Source organism: Rhinatrema bivittatum, chromosome 4, assembly GCF_901001135.1.
Source record: "Rhinatrema bivittatum chromosome 4, aRhiBiv1.1, whole genome shotgun sequence".
Lineage (NCBI taxonomy): Eukaryota > Metazoa > Chordata > Amphibia > Gymnophiona > Rhinatrematidae > Rhinatrema > Rhinatrema bivittatum.
In genome coordinates this window covers 182,258,127-182,279,954 of record NC_042618.1, presented here as the reverse complement: position 1 = coordinate 182,279,954, position 21,828 = coordinate 182,258,127, and the positions used below count along the sequence as shown (strand labels likewise).

The following is a 21,828-nucleotide window of genomic DNA, read 5'->3' as shown; positions in this document are numbered from 1 at the left end:
CAGTAATGGAGCCCTATGTACGGAAAACTTCAATAAAAGTTTCTATGAAACTTTGACTGGCACCAGAGTGCCTACTGAGCATGCCCAGCATGTCATGATATTCCCTGCCACAGGGGTCTCCCTTCAGTCTTCTTTTTTTCCGCGAAGCAGTTAGCCTCGCGGTCGTTAGGAGTCCTGTGGAATCCTCCACAACTTTTTCTTACAGAAAAGTTAAAAAACTTCAAACCGCAAAGGGTCTCCCCTTAATAACACCGATCGCGGTAAGTTTTTCCATTTTCGCGGTTCCGTTCCGCTTTTTCCAAATTTTTTGTCCTGAGTCATTGGCCATCGACGGCTGTCCGGCCCCAAAATGGCTTCAGGCTTCAAAAAGTGTCCCAAATGCACCAGGAATATGTCCATTACGGACCCTCACCAGGACTGTGTCCTCTGTCTCGGTGAAGGGCATGATGTAAAAACCTGTCCCTTGTGTGCCACGATGACTTCAAAGGGCCGACGTCTACGACTGGAGAAAATGGAGCAGTTGTTTAAAATACAGATTGTATCAGCTCCATCCACCTCAACACAATCGTCTCCGGCTGGGTCGATTCGAAAAGTCGTATTTAAAAAACGTCTACCAGGTGAGTCGGGAGACGCTCCCCTTTCCTCCCCCTCACCATCGTCCAGGGCATCGACATCGGGCAGTGAAAAAGCCCGCGAAAAAGACAAGCATCGCCATCGGCATCATAGGCCGCATACGGCATCCGCTACCTCGATACCCGGCGAGCCATCGACAGAGGGCAGTACACCAACTAAGAAACCTCGGCTCCAGGGTCAGGCTTCAGAGCCATCGATAGGGCGATCCCCGCCGATTCCGGCGCAGGGAACCGTGCCTCCTCAGGGCTCTGAGGAGGTACCAGCATCGCCGCCACCGCCTCCCCCCATGGGTGCTCTGTTCTCACCAGCCATGTGGGCGGAACTTGATGTATATATATGTCAAGCGGTCAGAGCCGCTTTCACCGAGGCGATGCCACGACCTCAGCCATCTACACCAGCGATGCCCTCGACACCGATCCCACCTTAGGGTGGGGAGCACATATTGGTCATCTAAAGACGCAGGGCACGTGGACAAAACAAGAAGCCTCCTTTCAAATAAACTTTCTGGAGCTTCGAGCTATACGCTATGCACTACATGCGTTCAAGGACTGCCTTTCACACAAGACTGTTCTGATCCAAATGGACAACACAGTAGCCATGTGGTACATCAACAAACAAGGGGGAACAGGTTCCTACCTCCTTTGTCAGGAAGCAGCTCAAATTTGGGACTGGGCCCTAGCACACTCAATTCTTCTACGGGCCACTTACCTAGCAGGCATCCACAACACAGTAGCGGATCGCCTCAGCCGTCACTTCCAACCACACGAGTGGTCTCTAGACCCAACGCTAGCAACCAAGATATTTCAACGGTGGGGTCAACCAACAATAGATCTCTTTGCATCCCATCTGAACTACAAAGTGAACAATTACTGCTCTCTCCTCTGGCAGCAGAACAGCCTACCAAGGGACGCCTTTGCTCGCCATTGGAACTCAGGCCTGTTATATGCGTATCCACCGATACCACTCATAACCAAAACTCTAGTGAAGCTTCAACAGGACAAGGGGACCATGATACTCATAGCCCCTTACTGGCCTCGACAAGTATGGTTCCCCACACTTCTAGATCTCTCAGTCAGGTATCCAATTCGCCTGGGAGTAGCTCCCAATCTCATAACTCAGGAACAGGGTCAGTTGCGCCATCCCAACCTTCAATCCCTGTCCCTGACAGCATGGATGTTGAAAGCTTGATCTTACAACCACTCAACCTTCCAACCACTATATCTCAAATGCTAATAGCCTCACGTAAACCTTCCACTAGAAAGAATTATTCTTACAAATAGAAACGGTTTACTTTGTGGTGCACTCAGAAAGCACTAGATCCTTTCACTTGCCCCACTACCTCACTACTAGATTACCTATACCATCTTTCAGACTCTGGTCTTAAGACTTCATCTGTAAGAGTACACTTGAGTGCAATCTCAGCTTATCATAGCAAGCTGGGAGACACACCTTTCTCTACACAGCCTCTCGTCAGTAAATTCATGAGAGGCCTAACTCACATTAAACCTCCAGTTCATTCCCCAAGCATACAATGGGACCTGAACGTAGTCTTAACCAGGCTTATGCGTTCTCCATTTGAACCCATAGATACCTGTGACCTTAAATTTCTCACTTGGAAAACGGTTTTCCTTATAGCCATTACATCAGCTAGAAGGGTCAGCGAACTACAAGCTCTAGTCACATACGAACCCTTTACAAAGTTCCTACATGACAGGGTGGTCCTCCGTACTCATCCTAAATTCCTTCCAAAAGTAGTCACGGAATTCCACCTCAATCAATCTATAGTTTTACCAACATTCTTTCCAAGGCCTCATTCTCACCAGGGAGAAAGAGCCTTACATACCTTGGACTGTAAGCGTGCATTATCTTTCTACTTAAACCGCACTACAGTCCATAGGAAATCCAGTCAACTATTTGTATCCTATGATCCAAACAAACCTGGTAAACCAGTGGGTAAACATACTTTGTCAAATTGGCTAGCAAATTGCATACAATTTTGTTATGAGAAGGCAGGCCTTACTCTTCAAGGGCGAGTAAAAGCACATGCAGTCAGAGCAATGTCAACCTCAGTAGCGCACCTTCGCTCTGTACCTATTCTGGACATTTGTAAAGCAGCAACATGGAGTTCTCTTCACACCTTTGCAGCTCACTATTGTTTAGACAAAGAAGGAAGACAAGATTCAGCCTATGGACAATCTGTCTTAAAGAACTTGTTTCCAGTGTAATCCCAACTCTTTCTACATCCAACCTGCTGTGATCTTCGGCTGATTCATTTCATCAACAATACTTCACTGTTGCTTCACTACAAAATGACTCAGCCTCTAGCTTGCTAATCACCCAAATGTGAGGACTAGCATCCTGCTTGTCCTGGGATAAAGCAAAATTGCTTACCTTGTAATAGGTGTTATCCCAGGACAGCAGGATGTAGTCCTCACGAAACCCACCCGCCACCCCGCGGAGTTGGGTCCGATACGTTTTATTACTTTATTTTTGGCTAACGCTAATTGCTACAAAACAAGACTGAAGGGAGACCCCTGTGGCAGGGAATATCATGACATGCTGGGCATGCTCAGTAGGCACTCTGGTGCCAGTCAAAAGTTTCATAGAAACTTTTATTGAAGTTTTCCGTACATAGGGCTCCATTACTGATGTCACCCATATGTGAGGACTACATCCTGCTGTCCTGGGATAACACCTATTAGAAGGTAAGCAATTTTGCTTTTCCAGGTTAGTAGGTAATCTTTTGGTCCAGCCAATGCCCTCTAATTGTTGAAGGACATTTAGTATCTTGTCATACAATGGTCTAGAGGTTAAACTAATATCTTAATCTGAATGAAGCTTCTCAAAAGGAAGCCGTCTTCATCCTATAATTGCCCCAAGTGTCTCTTCTCCAGTTCCCACCAGTCATGCATATCTACACTATGGATGGAAAAGCCATGGTTATTAAAGAGCAAGGACAGAGGTGACAGTGTATACTCTGGCAGTTGTAAACTCTTACTTACCTCCTTCCATACTCGCAATAATCAGGTTAGAGTGCATCATTTACCTGACCCTAGCAGATGTGGAAGGAAGGAAAAGCAAGTTAACCAAGACAATACCTCCCATAGCTCCATCCTCTAAGGACTGCCAAGTTATAATAGGATCCCTGCCCAACCATCCTAAAAGATATAACTAAGTCTCGCTGCCCAATAGTATCCCTGAGGATCTGGGAGAGCCACTCCTCCCTCAACTTTACGATGACACAATGTGACCAATTTGTTTTGAGTGGATTTCCCTTTCCATATAAATCTTATAAGAGAACCAAAGGAAAAAAACTCTTAGGAAGCGAACACAGAATGTGTTGAAAAAGGTAAAGCAGCCACGGCAACACATTCATTTTCAAGACTCCTATTCTGCCAGCCCAAGAAAGGAACAGATCTGTTATGGTAGTGGACCCTAGACCCAGAGTAAAAGTCACCCACCTGAGGAACCTAGGTGCCTTTCGTCTCTGGAAGGTGGAAGTCCCAGTATCGTAACCCCTCAGTACCCTACGCTGGGCCTCAGCGTGAACTGGGTACAGGCCGGAGACAACCAGGTACAGTGTCCTGGTTCCAGGCAGGGGTCAGTGTCCGATCCGAGGTCCAGGTAGGCGGCAGGCAAGGCAAAGACAGAGTCCAATCTGAGGTCCAGGCAGGCAGCAGGCAAGGCAAAGTCAGAGTCCAATCCGAGGTCCAGGCAGGCAGCAGGCAAGGCAAAGTCAGAGTCCAATCCGAGGTCCAGGCAGGCAGCAGGCAAGGCAAAGTCGGAGTCCAATCCGAGGTCCCGGCAGGCAGCAGGCAAGGCAAAGTCAGGATCCAATCCCAGGTCCAGGCAGGCAGCAGGCAAGGCAAAGTCAGGATCCAATCCGAAGTCCAAAACAGGAAACCACAGCAGCGAGAACACAGCAACCGCAAGACCTGTTGTGAAGGCAATCAGTCCTTCACTGCAGGCGATTAAATATCCCTCCTTGCTGACGTCTTCTTCCGGGGCCGGCCCCTGCTCCGAGTCCCGGCCCCTTTAAGAGGCGGGGCTAACCGCGGGCCCGATGACGCTGCTCCTCGGAGGGAGGCCATCTTGTTGCTGCGGCCCGTGCGCCGCGGACCGCCGGGAGGGGGACCCGAGCCGGCCTGGCTGGAGGAGGTAGGAGAGCCCGATCGCGTTCCAACGCGATCGGGATTCACAACAAGATCATTCCAACTAGCAAGATCAGCCTGTATCTTACTGATCACTGGTATATAATTGAATTTATAAATGCCCTTCCAGTAACGTGAGATAAAAATCCCCAGATAGCAAAACCCACCCTGAGCTCGCTGGAAGGGTATAGAGGCCAAATGCTGCCGCCTTTAGTCTCAGGGTGAAATATGAAAATTTCCGACTTCTTGTGGTTAACCTTGTATCCAGAGACCCTTCTGTACTCAGACAACACAGCAAGCAATCTAGGAATAGATCTCTTAAGATCTGTCAAAAATAATAATATGTCACCCGTGTATAGAGAAATTTTGTGTGTTCTGCCCAAAAACTGAATGCCGGCTAACAACAGATCTTTCTGAACCTGATGCGCCAAAGCCTCTGAAGCAAAATCAAAAAGGAGAGGTGACAGAGAGCAGCCCTGTCTTGTACCATGTTGGATTGGAAATGGGTCAGAAAGATCTCCATTAGTAAGATCACAGGGTGATCGTACAGAGCTTTCACCCAACCCATATAGGCTGGTCTATCCCAAACTTATCTAACATACAGGCCGGTACAGTAAGGAGCAGTAGGAAGAGCTGCGTTAGTGCCGGGCGCACCCGCGGTTGCCGCACGCACAGTCCGGCTCACCTACCGCTTGATACTGTATTTAAATTGCTTGCAAATGCAAGCCGCGTCCAAGAAGCGTCCGTGAAGCGTTAGGCCCGCTCAACCCATTTTACTGTATAGAGCGCTATACAGTATCCTGGGTGCGCTGGCCTAACGCTTCACGGACATGCTAGTATCTGTCATTTCAAATGACATTTGAAATGACAGGTACCAGGAAGTGGACGGTTCTACGCTCGAGATTGCCAGTCCAACCATCAAAGGCCTTTTCTGCATCAAGAACAGCTGTAGCCCCAGTCCTAGCATATTTCCCCTGACAAGGCCATAATATTAAAAACCCTCTGAGTATTAGCTACCTAGTGCTGGCCCTTCACAAAACCCATCTGGTCAGGGTGAATAAGGTCCAGAAGTACTGACTCCAGCTGCATCTGAAGGACTTTGGCTTATATTTTGACATTTAACAGGGATATAGGTTGGTACAAATCCAGATCGGCAGTATCCCTCCCCTTCTTGGGAATCACCACAATAGGTAGCATCCATCAACCTGTGTGAACTAATAGGGTTCCGTTAGGAATTGTGGACCCTTGACCCAAGGTGGGGTTGATGCTACCTGAGGGGTTGGGCCCCACAGGTAAGGTTTTAGGAATATAGGCCCTCGAGGAGCGAGTACCGGTTTCTATCTGTAATAACTCACGATCTCCGTACCTGTGATAGCGTCTTAGACAGAAGAGAGTCTTCAGTTCTAGGAACATGGGCCCTCGAGGAGCGAGTACCGGTTCCTATATGCAACTGGAAAGGAAACTCACAATGTTCACGTCTGCGATCGCTTCCAGGCAGTAGGAAGTCTTCTGAGCGTTCAGGGATGTAGGCCCTCGAGGAGCAAGTACCAGATCCCGTCTTAGCAATCTGAAAACAAGAGGAGAGAGCGGGGCCCCCGAGGAGCGGATACCCCTGGTAAGTTCGAAGAGGCAGAGCAGCGGAGGATGAAGCGGGTCAGAATGATCCCCTCAATCAAACCCCTTGCTAACTCAATACGCAAACGTAAGCAAAGACCTTTTATGTTGGAAGTAGATGACGTTACTATAGGGGGATGCCCCCAAGGTTCGCACCCTTGCTAGTACAAACTTCGGAGCGCGAGCACGCGCCCTACGTCATCTGGAACATGGCGGAACTGCAGCTTTAGGCCAGCCCGGGGTCTCCAGGAAGAAACGGTGAGGAGAAGCCGTGGCAGCATCTGTCCATCAGACCCGAAGGGAGTCGCATCACAGGTAGAGAGGGTGGAGCGAGGGCAAGAACAGGCACGAATGCAACAGTAACTACTGCATGTAGCCGGTTATTCAGCATCTGCCACTTAGCTGGATAAGTCGCTACTTATCTGGCTAAGTAGTACTAAATATTGGGTGCTATATGTTTTTAAAAGACAGTTTAAAAGACAGTTTAAATATTTATAATATTTTTTATACATTGCTAGATAATCATAAATATTGTTTTATCCAGTTCTCATACTTATTTTTTGTGGATCAGGTGCTTTTTACTACAGAGAGAAACCAAAGCCTCTCTTTTTCCCTACTGGAAAAGAATTTCTGAATGCTTAAAATTCAAGGTTACCTTTGTCAAAAGAATGCAAACAATAAACATATTGTGTGCCAGCATTACTGCTCACTAATCCCATAGGAAAACGTAAAGTAGAAAAAATTATCATACAACAAGAGCAATAATCCAGAGTACATTATTGTTCTAAAATATTCCTCATCCATCTCAAAATACCTGAAGTATGTAATTGTAGGATAACAATATATTATACACTTTGCCTTATTGCTTTATTGTTATAGGGAAATCTTGTCTTCTAAAAACTGGCAAACTTATATTCCATCCAGGGGAGATTGACTTCTCTGTTGGACACTAGTTGAATAAAAATATTGCTGGTAAAAACCAGCTGTAAACTGGCTCTGAAATAGCTGCTTGCACCTATTTTGTTGTTTTTTCACTATAAGAAAATAAGCAAGAGGTAGAGTCAACGGGTGATCAAGGCACAGTTTCATTGCAGCTTTAAAAATGTTTGATGTCCACCAATGTAAGGGCAGCTTTAAGATGTCCAATGATAATATGCTCTGACCTCTTTCCACTGACCTAAACTGAACTGGCCTGTTTCCCTACAGGAAATAAATACTTTATAATAAGGGATGCTAAGGGACAAGGGCATCAAAGAAAAATAAGAACTGTGGTAACTAGATGCTTATCTGTCTGTAGCACAAATGCAAATGAAATTTGAGGAACTGTTAAAAAGTTATTGGGGGACAGGGGGAGGTACAGGAGACATATTCAGTTAGTTGGAGAGAGACATAAGAACATGCCATACTGGGTCAGACCAAGGGTTCATCAAGCCCAGCATCCTGTTTCCAACAGTGGCCAATCCAGGCCATAAGAACCTGGCAAGTACCCAAAAACTAAGGGGCAGATTTTCAAAGGGGTACGAGCGTAAGATACACGCATACCCCCTCGAAAACCTGCCCCAAGCTCCCCCTGCGCGCACCGAGCGCAAACCCCGGGACGCGCGTAAATCCCGGGGCTTTGCTAGGGGGCCGTGTTGGGGATGTGGTGCCGTTCCGGGCTGTGGCCGAGGCCTCCAGACCAGCCCCCGGGTCGGGTGATGGCGCGCCAGCATCCCTCCGATGCGCACAAGTTACACCTGCCTCGGGCAGGCGTAACTTTTCAAACGAAGGTAGGGGGGTTTAGATAGGGCTGGGGGTGGGTTAGGGAGGGGAAGGGAGGGGAAGGTTCAGGGGGGTTGAAGGATAGTTCCCTCCGAAGCCGCTCCGATTTCGGAGCGGCCTCAGAAAGAACGGAGGCAGGCTGCGCGGTTTGGTGTGCGCAGGCTGCCGATTTTGTGCAGCCTTGCACGCGCTGACCCCGGATTTTAAAAGATACGTGCAGCTACGCTCGTATCTATTAAAATCCGGCATACTCTTCTTTGCGCAGGTCGCGCGAACAAAAGTACGCGCGGACGTACTTTTTTAAAATCTGCCCCAAGTCTATTCCATGTTACTGTTGCTAGTAATAGCAGTGGCTATTTTCTAAGTCAACTTAATTAATACCAGGTAATGGACTTCTCCTCCAAGAACTTATCCAAACCTTTTTTAAACACAGCTACACTAACTGCACTAACCACATCCTCTGGCAACAAATTCCAGAGTTTAATTGTGCGTTGAGTAAAAAAGAACTTTCTCTGATTAGTTTTAAATGTGCCACATGCTAACTTCATGGAGTGCCCCCTAGTCTTTCTATTATCCGAAAGAGTAAATAACTGATTCACATCTACCCGTTCTAGACCTCTCATGATTTTAAACACCTCTATCATATTCCCCCTCAGCCATCTCTTCTCCAAGCTGAAAAGTCCTAACCTCTTTAGTCTTTCCTCATAGGGGAGCTGTTCCATTCCTTTTATCATTTTGGTTGTCCTTCTCTGTACCTTCTCCATCGCAGCTACATCTTTTTTGAGATGCGGCAACCAGAATTGTACACAGTATTCAAGGTGCGGTCTCACCATGGAGCGATATAGAGGCATTATGACATTTCCTGTTTTATTCACCATTCCCTTTCTAATAATTCCTAACATTCTGTTTGCTTTTTTGACTGCCAAAGCACACTGAACCGATGAATTCAATGTGTTATCCATTATGACGCCTAGATCTCTTTCTTGGGTGGTAGCTCCTAATATGGAACCTAACATTGTGTAACTATAGCATGGGTTATTTTTCCCTATATGCATCACCTTGCACTTATCCACATTAAATTTCATCTACCATTTGGATGCCCAATTTTCCAGTCTCACAAGGTCTTCCTGCAATTTATCACAATCTGCTTGTGAATTAAGTAATTTGAACAATTTTGTATCATCTGCAAATTTGATTACCTCACTCATCGTATTTCTTTCCAGATCATTTATAATTATATTGAAATACGGGTCCCAAAATAGATCCCTGAGGCACTCCACTGCCACTCCCTTCCACTGAGAAAATTGTCCATTTAATCCTACTCTCTGTTTCCTGTCTCTTAGCCAGTTTGTAATCTATGAAAGGGCATCGCCACCTATCCCATGACTGTTTACTTTTACTAGAAGCCTCTAATGAGGAACTTTGTCAAACGCCTTCTTAAAATCCAAATACACTACATCTACCATTCACCTTTATCTACATGTTTATTAACTCCTTCAAAAAAGTGAAGCAGATTTGTGAGGCAAGACTTGCTTTGGGTAAAGCCATGCTGACTTTGTTCCATAAACCATATCTTTCTATATGTTCTATGATTTTGATTTTTTGTCTTTATACTATTTTTCCTGGCACTGAAGTCAGGATAACTGGTCTGTAGTTTCCCTGATCGCTCCTGGAGCCCTATTTAAATATTGGGGTTACTTTAGCCACCCTCCAGCCTTCAGGTACAATGGATGATTTTAATGATAGGTTACAAATTTTTACTAATAGGTCTGAAATTTCATTTTTTAGTTCCCTCAGAACCCTGGGATGTATACCATCCAGTCCAGGTGATTTACTACTCTTAAGTTTGTCAATCAGGCCCACCACAATTTCTAGGTTCACCGTGATTTGGTTTAATACATCTGAATCATTACCCATGGAAAGCCTTCTCCGGTACGGGTACCTCCCCAACATCCTCTTCAGTAAACACAGAAGCAAAGAAATCATTTAATCTTACCACGATGGCCTTATCATCTCTAAGTGCCCCTTTAACCCCTCAATCATCTAACGGTCCAACTGACTCCCTCACAGGCTTTCTGCTTCGTATATATTTTTAAAAGTTTTTACTGTGAGTTTTTGCCTCTATGGCCAACTTCTTTTCAAATTCTCTCTTAGCCTGACTTATCAATGTCTTACATTTAATGGGAAACACTTATGCATTATGCTAGTTTCTTCTGCTGGATCCTTCTTCCAATTTTTGAATGACGATCTTTTGGCTAAAATAGTTTCTTTCACCTCCCCTTTTAACCATGCCGATAATCGTTTTGCCTTCTTTCCACCTTTCTTAATGTGTAGAATACATTTGGACTGTGCTTCTTGGATGGTATTTTTTAACAATGACCACACCTCTTGCACACTTTTTACCTTTGTAGCTGCTCCTTTCAGTTTTTTTTATAACTATTTTTCTCATTTTATAAAAGTTTCCCTTTTGAAAGTTTAGGACTAGAGCCGTGGATTTGCTTACTGTCCCTCTTCCTGTCATTAATTCAAACTTGATCTTATTATGATCACTATTGCTAAGCGGCCCCACCACGTTACCTCTCTCACCAAATCCTGTGCTCCATTGAGAATTAGATCTAAAATTGCTCCCTCTCTTGTTGGTTCCTGAACCAATTGCACCATAAAACTGTCATTTATTCCATCCAGGAACTTTATCTCTCTAGCGTGTCCCGATGATATATTTACCCAGTCAATATTGGAGTAATTGCAATCTCCCATTAATACCGCACTAACAATTTGGTTAGCTTCCCTAATTTCACTTAGCATTTGACTGTCCATCTCACCATCTTGACCAGGTGGACAGTAGTATACTCCTATCACTATAACCTTCCCCAACACACAAGGGATTTCTACCCATAAAGATTAAATTGTGCTTTTAGCCCCATGCAGGATGTTTATCCTGTTGGACTCTATGCCACCCCGGACATAAAGCGCTACACCGCCTCCCGGGTGCTCCTCTCTGTCTTTGCAATATAATTTGTACCCCGGTATAGCACTGTCCCATTGGTTGTCCTCCTTCCACCATGTCTCTGAGATGCCAATTAAGTCTATGTCATTCTTCACTGCTATACATTCTAATTCTCCCATCTTACTTAGACTTCTGGCATTAGCATACAGACATTTCAAAGTTTGTTTTTTGTTTGTATTTTCATTCTGCTTTTTAATTGATAGGGATAAGTTAGAATTTTTTTTAGCTCGGGTGAGTTTTTAGTTACAGGCACTTGGACTACTTTTCTTATTATTGGAACCTCACTTTTGGGATGCCCTAATTCTAATGCATCATTAGTATCCTTTGAAGATACCTCCCTCTGAACCATGAACTGCTGAGCGACTGTCAGCTTTCTCCTTTGTTCTAGTTTAAAAGCTGCTCTATCTCCTTTTTAAAGGTTAGTGCCAGCAGTCTGGTTCCACCCTGGTTAAGGTGGAGCCCATCCCTTCGGAAGAGTCTCCCCCTTCCCCAAAAGGTTCCCCAGTTCCTTACAAAACTGAATCCCTCTTCCTTGCACCATCGTCTCATCCACGTATTGAGACTCCAGAACTCTGCCTGCCTCTGGGGAGCTGCACGTGGAACAGGGAGCATTTCAGAGAATGCTACCCTGGAGGTTCTGGATTTAAGCTTTCTACCTAAGAGCCTAAATTTGGCTTCCAGAACCTCCCTCCCACATTTTCCTATGTCGTTGGTGCCCAATGTACCACGACAGCTGGCTCCTCCCCAGCACTGTCTAAAATCCTATCTAGGTGACGTGTGAGGTCCGCCACCTTTGCACCAGATAGGCATGTTACCAGGTGATCCTCACGCCCACCATCCACCTGGCTGTCTACATTCCTAATAATCGAATCACCAGCTATGATGGCCGACCTAACCCTTTCCTCCTGGGCAGTATGCCTTGGGGAGACATCCTCAGTGCGAAAGGACAATGCACCACCTGGTGAGCAGGTCCTAGCTACAGGATCCTTTCCTGCCTGACCAGGTTGATGCTCTCCAATCAGGAGACCTTCTTCCTCCAAGGCAGCACCAGGGCTGCCAGTCTGAAGTTGGGACTTGGCTACTATGTCCCTGAAGGTCTCATCTATATACCTCTCTGTCAATCGGACTCGTTCTCTGAGAGCCAGGAGCTCTTTGCATCGCATGCACATGTACAATTTCTCACCGGCGGGCAAAAAATCATACATGTGACACTCGATGCAAAAGACTGGGAAGCCCTCTCCTTTTGCTTCTGGACTGCCTCCGTCATCTCAAATCTGTTCAGTTCCTACTTAAGTTTTAGGTTGCTATGGGAGTAGGAATGTGTCCTATTAACGTCCTTTAAATGTATTAGTGAATTCACTATATGTCTGGTAGTGGTCTACAGGGGAAGGATCAAACTCTCAATAAGGTGGGGGGTTTTTGTTGGGTTTTTTTTGTGAAAGTGGCACCTGCCTATGAATTAAAGGATGAGCTAGGGGTGGGAGGGTTGTGAAATACAAATAGTCTAACTTCTGTTAGTCAGCCAGAGTAACTCATTGCTCTCTTGATTAACAAATGTTGGTACCTAATCAAACCAAATCACACTACCTTAACACCTTTCCAAGGTGAGTAACTTTTTACTTAGGTATACACCTACTCCTAGCTTATTTCTAGCTTCTGGCTACTTTTTTTGTTTGTTTTTTGTTTTTAATATAGAAACACTCTAACTTCTGCTTATTTGCTGCCTTACAGACTATATTAAAAATAAACACACTAACTACTGCTTATTAGCTGCCTTACTGACTGACTAAAAATACAAACAGTCTAACTTCTGTTTATTCACTGCCTTACTATTAAAAGCACAAACACACTAAATAATATTCCCAAATAGTTAACTTCGCCCCAATACTTTTAAAAAAAGAACATTTCCCAAGCAAATACTTAGTGATTCCTTTCAGCCACCAGCAAGGTGATCCTCTCCTCTTAGTACTCCCACTTATACAGCCAGTTTCCTTTTAGGAAACTAAGCTAAAAATCTGTGTTATGCATACATTTCTGAATTTTATACTACTTCTAAATACTACTGAGCAGATTCTGCTTACAAATTCATATCTGTTATAGTTATTAATGCAATATTATAAAAACAGATCTGAATGCTCAGTTTCAAAAATTCACTTTATTGAAAGACAAGAAAGGAAAACAGTTGCTATTATTCATCCATCTTTAAAATTAATGGAAACTGCATATAATATTGCCATTTATCTATTTAAAGTTAGCTGTTTGTGAGAAGCTTATCAATTTTCTCTTCACACTTGGAAACATAGCTTTAAGCTATACATCTTACAATGAGATATTTTTTTATGTATCTCATAAAGACCACAGGAAAAGAAAAAACCCAATAGAATGGTTCATTTTTTATTATTTTACATTTTATTTCAAAAAGAACATCTCTTGCTTTTCAAGTTGCTATGACAATAATACACTTTTCATTGCCTGCAGCTGCAAACAAATGGTATGTGTTTATTTCTAAATGGTCTTGTTTTTGGAGAAGACCCATGATTTTGTGACAGTGGAGACTTGTCTTGTTGAAAGGATTCAGAGTGCAGCAGTTTACAAGATTTTGTTTTCTAAAAAAGTAAATTAAGGCAATACCAGTCGTCATCGCAGATTCAAAGTTTATGCTGAGTAAATTTGTGGAGCTTCTAGTTCTAGAGGTTTTAGCAGATGGTATATAAAAGCCCAGGTAAGAAAGATGCAGAGTAAATTAATTTTATAACCATATCAGTTCTCCAAAAATGACTCAAGAATAGCATATCACCCATATGAAAACAAGAACTTCACAAATTCCAAACCTAGTGCAGTTAATGTGCTGCAAATATCTATTATTATTTTATTATATTTTTTCCATAGTAGCCTTCCTCCTTCTCCTTTTCCCTAGTTTTAATTAATCTGTCTCCTGTTTGAAGGGAATGGACCGTCATTGTCTCCAAAGCCCATTGCAAGTATATCCTTCAACTCACCAGTTAGTGTCAGTGTTGAATAAAGAGAAACGACCCCGGCTAGTCCAGGGTCGTTGAGGGTAACCTGGGCCGAGCAGAGCGACAGAGGAAGCAGGGCAGGGAAAAGGAAAGGGGGGAACTGGGGGGGGGGGGGGGGGGGGGGATCCGGCCAGGCACCAATGGGAGGCGGCGAAATTCAAAAGCTGTCCTCCCATTGGTGCATCGCGGGGTCTCCAGGAAGGCAGAGTTGGCTCAGCGGCAGTTGGAAATCAGGCAGTGGAGCAAGCGGAGGGTTCTTTGCTTCCCGCCCTCCCTCCCTTGGATGTTTTGGAATTGTGGAATGTATTTTGTGTTTGTCGCAGTAGGAGGCGGAAAACCCGAGCCATATGCTGGATTGTGTATTGGAATAATGTTATGGACTGTTCGGAGGGGGGGGAGGAATGCCCGTGTAACTTGGGGCCGTTACACGGGAAGGCCTAAAGAGCAAGGGGGGGGGCCGATGCTCAGGCCGCAAAGCTTACCCTCGCTGATGCCGTGGCGGGGTAAGTGGGGGGGGGGGGAGGGCAGAGCGCTAGCTTACCACCGGGCTGCGGTGGTAAGCGAAGAAGAGGAGGCGGCCAAGGAGGTGGAGGGGGGGCATTGTTATTGTTATTTAAATGCATGTTAAGATAGCGGCTCGGGTTAGGTTAATAAACTGCGGCCTTTGTTAATACCATACAGTTGTCAAGTAGTTTTATTACAAGGGGGGGAGAGAGAGGAAATGCAGCTGCCGGAGTGAATGTCTCGAGTCCCCATGTTACAGATAGAACCCCTTTACTTCATTGATGCTGATTGCTTTCTCCGCAAATTCCTCATCCACTGCCAGTCCAGAACTTGACCCCGGTTCTCATTCAGGGCTCCTTGAAGTGATCTCCTGTGCCATTGGATCCTTTCACCTCATGCATATGCCAATAGATGGCTGAAGCAATAAATCAGGGATCAGCAATGCCTGAAGACCTATCTCTAGCATGCCACATCCTCTGCAATGTTGACTGCACAATCATATTTTTAAATTTGGGGGACAGCTCTGTTAATCTTCTGATACATGAGGTTTGCAGAGCTGGCTCCCAAGTTACCATTAGAGAGGAAGTAGTACACCGGGCAGCCTTTTAGTGTCCACTTGCACTAGTGTTCTAAATTCTTTGTGGGCAAGCAGGATAAAAACAGCCATACAAATGGCTGACATCATCTGATGGCGTTGGCCCAGAAACCTTTCTGTGTATGTATAAGAGTTCCCACTCACCAGCCCCATGCAAGTTTCCTCACTCTCTTTTTCTCTACTTTTGCGGTAGGATGTGTTTTTACTCTCTCTTCTCCGACCCACTATTTTCATTTCAGCTGTTATTTTATTTCTTTTGGGTTTATTCTTCTTTTATTCTTTTTTTTTTGGTCATCTCCTTAGAAGAAAAAAAAGAATATTTTATTTCTTTTGTTTTCTCTGTTTCTCAGGAATATCGAGGAAAGCTCCTTTTAAGCTGTGTAATAAATGTAGCTGCAAAATGAATACCACAGACCTACCCATGGTTTTCCTAAAATGCTTTGGACCCTCTCATGACACCTCTGACTTTGATTCTTGTGCCAGAATGTCACCAAAGGCGATTAGACAGCTCAAACTGTAGGCTGAAGCCTCATTCCCAGAGGGATTAAAGGCTTCAGATACAGGGGCACCAGAGCCTAGAAAGAAAAGAAGGCCCATTAATGGCATCCAGATATTGAAGCAAGACTTCATTGTTTACTTCTTCTCTCACTGAGACAAAAAGAAGTTTTATGTGGGGCACAGATTGTCCTCCCATCATAAAGCAGAGTTAAAATCTGCAGCGCCTAAGTCCTTGACTCCTTTGGCGCACACTGATATGGCACCTTGCACAAACACAGTACCGAAACCTTCAATTTCAACATTCGCTCCAAGATCAGTGGCTTTGGTGCCAAGAGGGGTGTGGTCAGCATCAGCACTGAAGATATCATTGGCGCTGAAAATAGTGCCATCTCAATGTCTTCAAGGACGTCAGCAGCAGGAAGGATGTCACTTCCTTTCTGAGATTGCTCCTTGATTTCAGAGTACTCACCTTCCATCTCAGTACCTGAATCAGATAACTCTTCAAGGATATTTCCTCCAAGAAAGGATAACACAGCATTTGTTAAAAAATATGGAATAATTGTATAACCACAAACAGTTTTATTTCTAAAAAATCTGATAAGAAAGATAGAAATATGTACATCTGCCTCTGCATATCTAATATGTTCACTTTATTTCCTCTATCTAGCTTCAAACTTTACAGTTTCTAGCAGCTTCTAGTGGTTTCCAGTAGCGTCTATATGCTTGCACAGTATTAGCTTGTCAGTTCCTATGGTTTCAAATGGAGAAGATGTTCAGAATGGAGCAAATCTAAAAACATAAGATACGCCATACTGGGCCAGACCAAGGCACCATCAAGCCCAGTATCCTGTTTCCTACAGGGACCAATTCAAGTCACAAGTACCTGACAAGTACCCAAACATTACATAAATCACAAACTACTATTGCTTATTAATTATCATAATAGCTGTTTCATTTCACTTGTGAGGCTTCCATTTTACTACAATTCCTATTTCACCTTTCACATTCAGGGTTAAAGACTTATTCTATCAGAGTGCACTTACATACTATAGCAGCATACTATAAATTAAAAGAAGGCATTCTGGTTTCACAATTTCCTTTGGTAAAGAAATTTATAAGAGGCCTCATTAATTTACAAACACTTGTAAAAGAACCACCAATGTAATAGAACCTAAACTTGGTGATGTCTTCTCTGATGAAACCACCTTTTCTTTCCCGGAAAATGCTTTTTCTAGTTGTCATACCCTCAGCCAAAAGAGTGAGTGAGCCTCAAGCATTAGTGGTTGGCCCTCCTTTTTATAAATATTCAAGAACAGTGTAGTATTGCAAACTCATTCGAAATTCTTTCCAAAAGTGTTGAGATCATGGACCCTTTCTCAGTGACATTATGAAGTTCGTCTCAAAGGTGGAGCCCCTGAGAAATTGTTAGCGGAAGGCGGTCCAAGCGAAGAAAACTCAACAAAATATTAGTTCCTACCACTCCACATTCCTCTGGAATTCGGTCTTTGGAAGAAGGTAGCTGAAATCGTGAAAAGTACTGGATCTGGAACAGGCTGGATTAAGATTTGACCGAGCTGGATCTAATTGAACAGGCTCAGAACAAAGCTGGAACAAGCTGAAGCTGGATCAGGACGAAGCTGGAACAAGCTAAAGCTGGAACAGGACGAAGCTGGAACAAGCTGAAGCTGGATCAGGACGAAGCTGGAACAAGCTGAAGCTGGATCAGGACGAAGCTGGAACAAGCTGATGCTGGATCAGGACAAAGCTGGAACAAACTAAAGTTGGAACAGGACGAAGCTGGAACAAGCTGAATCTGGATCAGGACAAAGCTGGAACAAGCTGAAGCTGGATCAGGACGAAGCTGGAACAAGCTGATGCTGGATCAGGACGAAGCTGGAACAAGCTAAAGTTAGAACAGGACGAAGCTGGAACAAGCTGAATCTGGATCAGGACAAAGCTGGAACAAGCTGATGCTGGATCAGGACGAATCTGGAACAAGCTGATGCTGGAACAGGACGAAGCTGGAACAAGCTGAAGCTGGATCAGGACAAAGCTGGAACAAGCTAAAGTTAGAACAGGACGAAGCTGGAACAAGCTGAATCTGGATCAGGACAAAGCTGGAACAAGCTGATGCTGGATCAGGACGAATCTGGAACAAGCTGATGCTGGAATAGGATGAAGCTGGAACAAGCTGAAGCTGGATCAGGACGAAGCTGGAACAAGCTGCAGCTGGATCAGGACGAAGCTGGAACAAGCTGAAGCTGAATCAGGACCAAGCTGGAACAAGCTGAAGCTGGATCAGGACGAAGCTGGAACAAGTTGAAGCTGGATCAGGACGAAGCTGGAACAAGCTGATGCTGGATCAGGGCGAAGCTGGAACAAGCTGAAGCTGAATCAGGACCAAGCTGGAACAAGCTGAAGCTGGATCAGGACCAAGCTGGAACAAGCTGATGCTGGATCAGGACGAAGCTGGAACAAGCTAAAGCTGGAACAGGACGAAGCTGGAACAAGCTAAAGCTGGAACAGGACCAAGCTGGAACAAGCTGAAGCTGGATCAGGACGAAGCTGGAACAAGCTGAAGCTGAATCAGGACCAAGCTGGAACAAGCTGAAGCTGGATCAGGACGAAGCTGGAACAAGCTAAAGCTGGAACAAGCTAAAGCTGGATCAGGACGAAGCTGGAACAAGCTAAAGCTGGAACAGGACCAAGCTGGAACAAGCTGAAGCTGGATCAGGACGAAGCTGGAACAAGCTAAAGCTGGAACAGGACCAAGCTGGAACAAGCTGAAGCTGGATCAGGACGAAGCTGGAACAAGCTGAAGCTGAATCAGGACCAAGCTGGAACAAGCTGAAGCTGAATCAGGACCAAGCTGGAACAAGCTGAAGCTGGAACAGGACCAAGCTGGAACAAGCTGAAGCTGAATCAGGACCAAGCTGGAACAAGCTGAAGCTGGATCAGGACCAAGCTGGAACAAGCTGATGCTGGATCAGGACGAAGCTGGAACAAGCTAAAGCTGGAACAAGCTAAAGCTGGAACAGGACGAAGCTGGAACAAGCTGATGCTGGATCAGGACGAAGCTGGAACAAGCTAAAGCTGGAACAGGACCAAGCTGGAACAAGCTGAAGCTGGATCAGGACGAAGCTGGAACAAGCTGAAGCTGAATCAGGACCAAGCTGGAACAAGCTGAAGCTGGATCAGGACGAAGCTGGAACAAGCTAAAGCTGGAACAAGCTAAAGCTGGATCAGGACGAAGCTGGAACAAGCTAAAGCTGGAACAGGACCAAGCTGGAACAAGCTGAAGCTGGATCAGGACGAAGCTGGAACAAGCTAAAGCTGGAACAGGACCAAGCTGGAACAAGCTGAAGCTGGATCAGGACGAAGCTGGAACAAGCTGAAGCTGAATCAGGACCAAGCTGGAACAAGCTGAAGCTGAATCAGGACCAAGCTGGAACAAGCTGAAGCTGGAACAGGACCAAGCTGGAACAAGCTGAAGCTGAATCAGGACGAAGCTGGAACAAGCTGAAGCTGGATCAGGACCAAGCTGGAACAAGCTGATGCTGGATCAGGACGAAGCTGGAACAAGCTAAAGCTGGAACAAGCTAAAGCTGGAACAGGACGAAGCTGGAACAAGCTGATGCTGGATCAGGACGAAGCTGGAACAAGCTAAAGCTGGAACAGGACCAAGCTGGAACAAGCTGAAGCTGGATCAGGACGAAGCTGGAACAAGCTGAAGCTGAATCAGGACCAAGCTGGAACAAGCTGAAGCTGGATCAGGACGAAGCTGGAACAAGCTAAAGCTGGAACAAGCTAAAGCTGGATCAGGACGAAGCTGGAACAAGCTAAAGCTGGAACAGGACCAAGCTGGAACAAGCTGAAGCTGGATCAGGACGAAGCTGGAACAAGCTAAAGCTGGAACAGGACCAAGCTGGAACAAGCTGAAGCTGAATCAGGACCAAGCTGGAACAAGCTGAAGCTGAATCAGGACCAAGCTGGAACAAGCCGAACTTGGAACAGGACGAAGCTGGAACAAGCTGAAGCTGGAACAAGCTGACAGACCTCACTCACCCACGACTGATGCCAGGACAAAGAAATCCAAACCGTTGCTGTTTTAAATCAGTTCCAAAGCTTCCAATGACAGTTCTTTGCCTCGAGCCCTGAAATCAGCTGCTGCCGCTGTAAGACGTCCGATGACGTCACTGACTCTGACGTGCGCGTCCTGAGGGGCCTGCACCGACGCTGCCGACAAGTCGACCCGAGCAACGCAATCGACCCACAACCCCCAGAGAACGCCGCGGTGGACCCCCGACGCCGAGAATGGTGCGTCCAGACCTACCGGAGCAGGTGGGAAGGCCCGTCCACCACGAACTGCGGCCAGGTTGTCTAACAAAAAGTGGTCTCTTCATTCCACTTGAATCAATCCATAACCTTGCCTACCTTTTTCCCAATGCTGCATACTTCATCAGTGGATTGGATGCTTCGTACATTAGACTGTTGTAGAACATTGCTTTTTAATCTAGATAGAATGAAACCTTATAGGACAAGTTTCTTAGTTATTCATCTCGCTTGATCCAAACAGAAGAGGGCAACTGATAGGAAAACAGATCCTGTCAACCTGATTATCAGATTGCATCTCATTCTATTATATCTCAGCAGGAGTAACCCTTCCAAAAAAGATCAAGGCACATCAGATTCGGGCCTTAACAACATCAACAGCCTTTTTTCAGTCAGTCTTGGTACATAATATCAGGAAAGCAGTGGACATGGTCCTCTGATCATACCTTTACCAAACATTCTTGTTTAGATCAAGAATCTTGAAATGACAGTGTCTTTGATCAAGTAATTCTCAAAAACCTATTCAAATAAGCACTTCAATTCACTCACCTTCTGTTTCTACCTGAGTCACCGAAATCGTAACAATTTCTATGAATATTTCATTGCAAAGCGACCCTCAGCTGAGGAATCTCCACTTCTGTGGCTAATTTTGTCCTGGAGAAAGCAAAGCTGTTTACCTGCAAAAGGTGTTCTCACACAATCCCACCCTCCTTCCCATCAAGTTGAAGTATCTAACGAGGAAAAAAGACTAAGGAAACTTGCGCGGGGCTGGTACATGGGAACTCCTGTGCATGCTCAGAATGGTTTCCTTTCTGAGCTCAGAGAGAATGCATCTGAGCCACCTGTGTGGCTGAATTGTCCCGCTGACCATGGAGAACACCTATTATAGGTAAGCAACTTTGTTTTATTGACTAGTGTTACAATCTAGAGCTTGCTCTGCATGCATTCTATTAAAGTATAAGAAGTGGTTTTAATATACTCAGAATCCTATCTAGGGATTTGGAACAGCAAAGTGTAAACAAAGAATGAAACTCAAAAGTTTTTATATCTTTATAAGTATAAAAATCCTTGCTGTGCAAACTCTTTTCTGTATTCTAGTTTTTATTTTATGCGGGCTATGTTGTTTTATAGGTAAGTGAGTCTTAAATTTTCTGACATTACCTCTGTACATGGTCTGTTTCCCTATGGGGAAAAATGACTGTATGTAAAATGTAATAAGTTCGCACTGGGTAAAATTGTCTTGGCTATCTTTTTATCATGTTGGAAATGGTGATTTTGTTTTGGTGATTGCATTGTAAGAAGCTAGGATGGAATCACAATGGGTTCATGCACACTTAAATGATCCCATTCAAGTGAAATACGCCACATGTGAATGCTTTGACAATGGAAACCTCTGAGTGTGTGTTTCAGTTGGGTGAGAGAATTTGGAAATAAAAATGGAAATTCTTTATTTTGGTATTAGCCGAGTCAACATTAAAAGCAGAGGCAGGATGTGTCTGTGCATGGGGAAGAGGGATTGAAAAATATGCACGGTGGGTATCTTATCCTTTTAAACTTTGAAAGAAGCTACTAATAACACAATAAAAATTATTGCATTCATCTTCTGTATCATAAACATTTTGACACTACCCATCTTGAAGGCACTGGCACTGATGTGTGTTATAGTTTGCACAGTACAATTAATGTAACTGAAACAAAGTTAGATCAGTGTAACAT

The 21,828-nt window shown here is 44.8% G+C and overlaps 1 protein-coding gene across 6 annotated transcripts in view; it reads left to right on the top strand.

Annotated features, from left to right (window-relative positions):
- CEP112 (centrosomal protein 112) overlaps positions 1-21,828 on the top strand; it is a 1,022,051-nt gene that overhangs the window by 694,311 nt on the left and 305,912 nt on the right. The gene's annotated exons all lie outside the window — the stretch shown is intronic.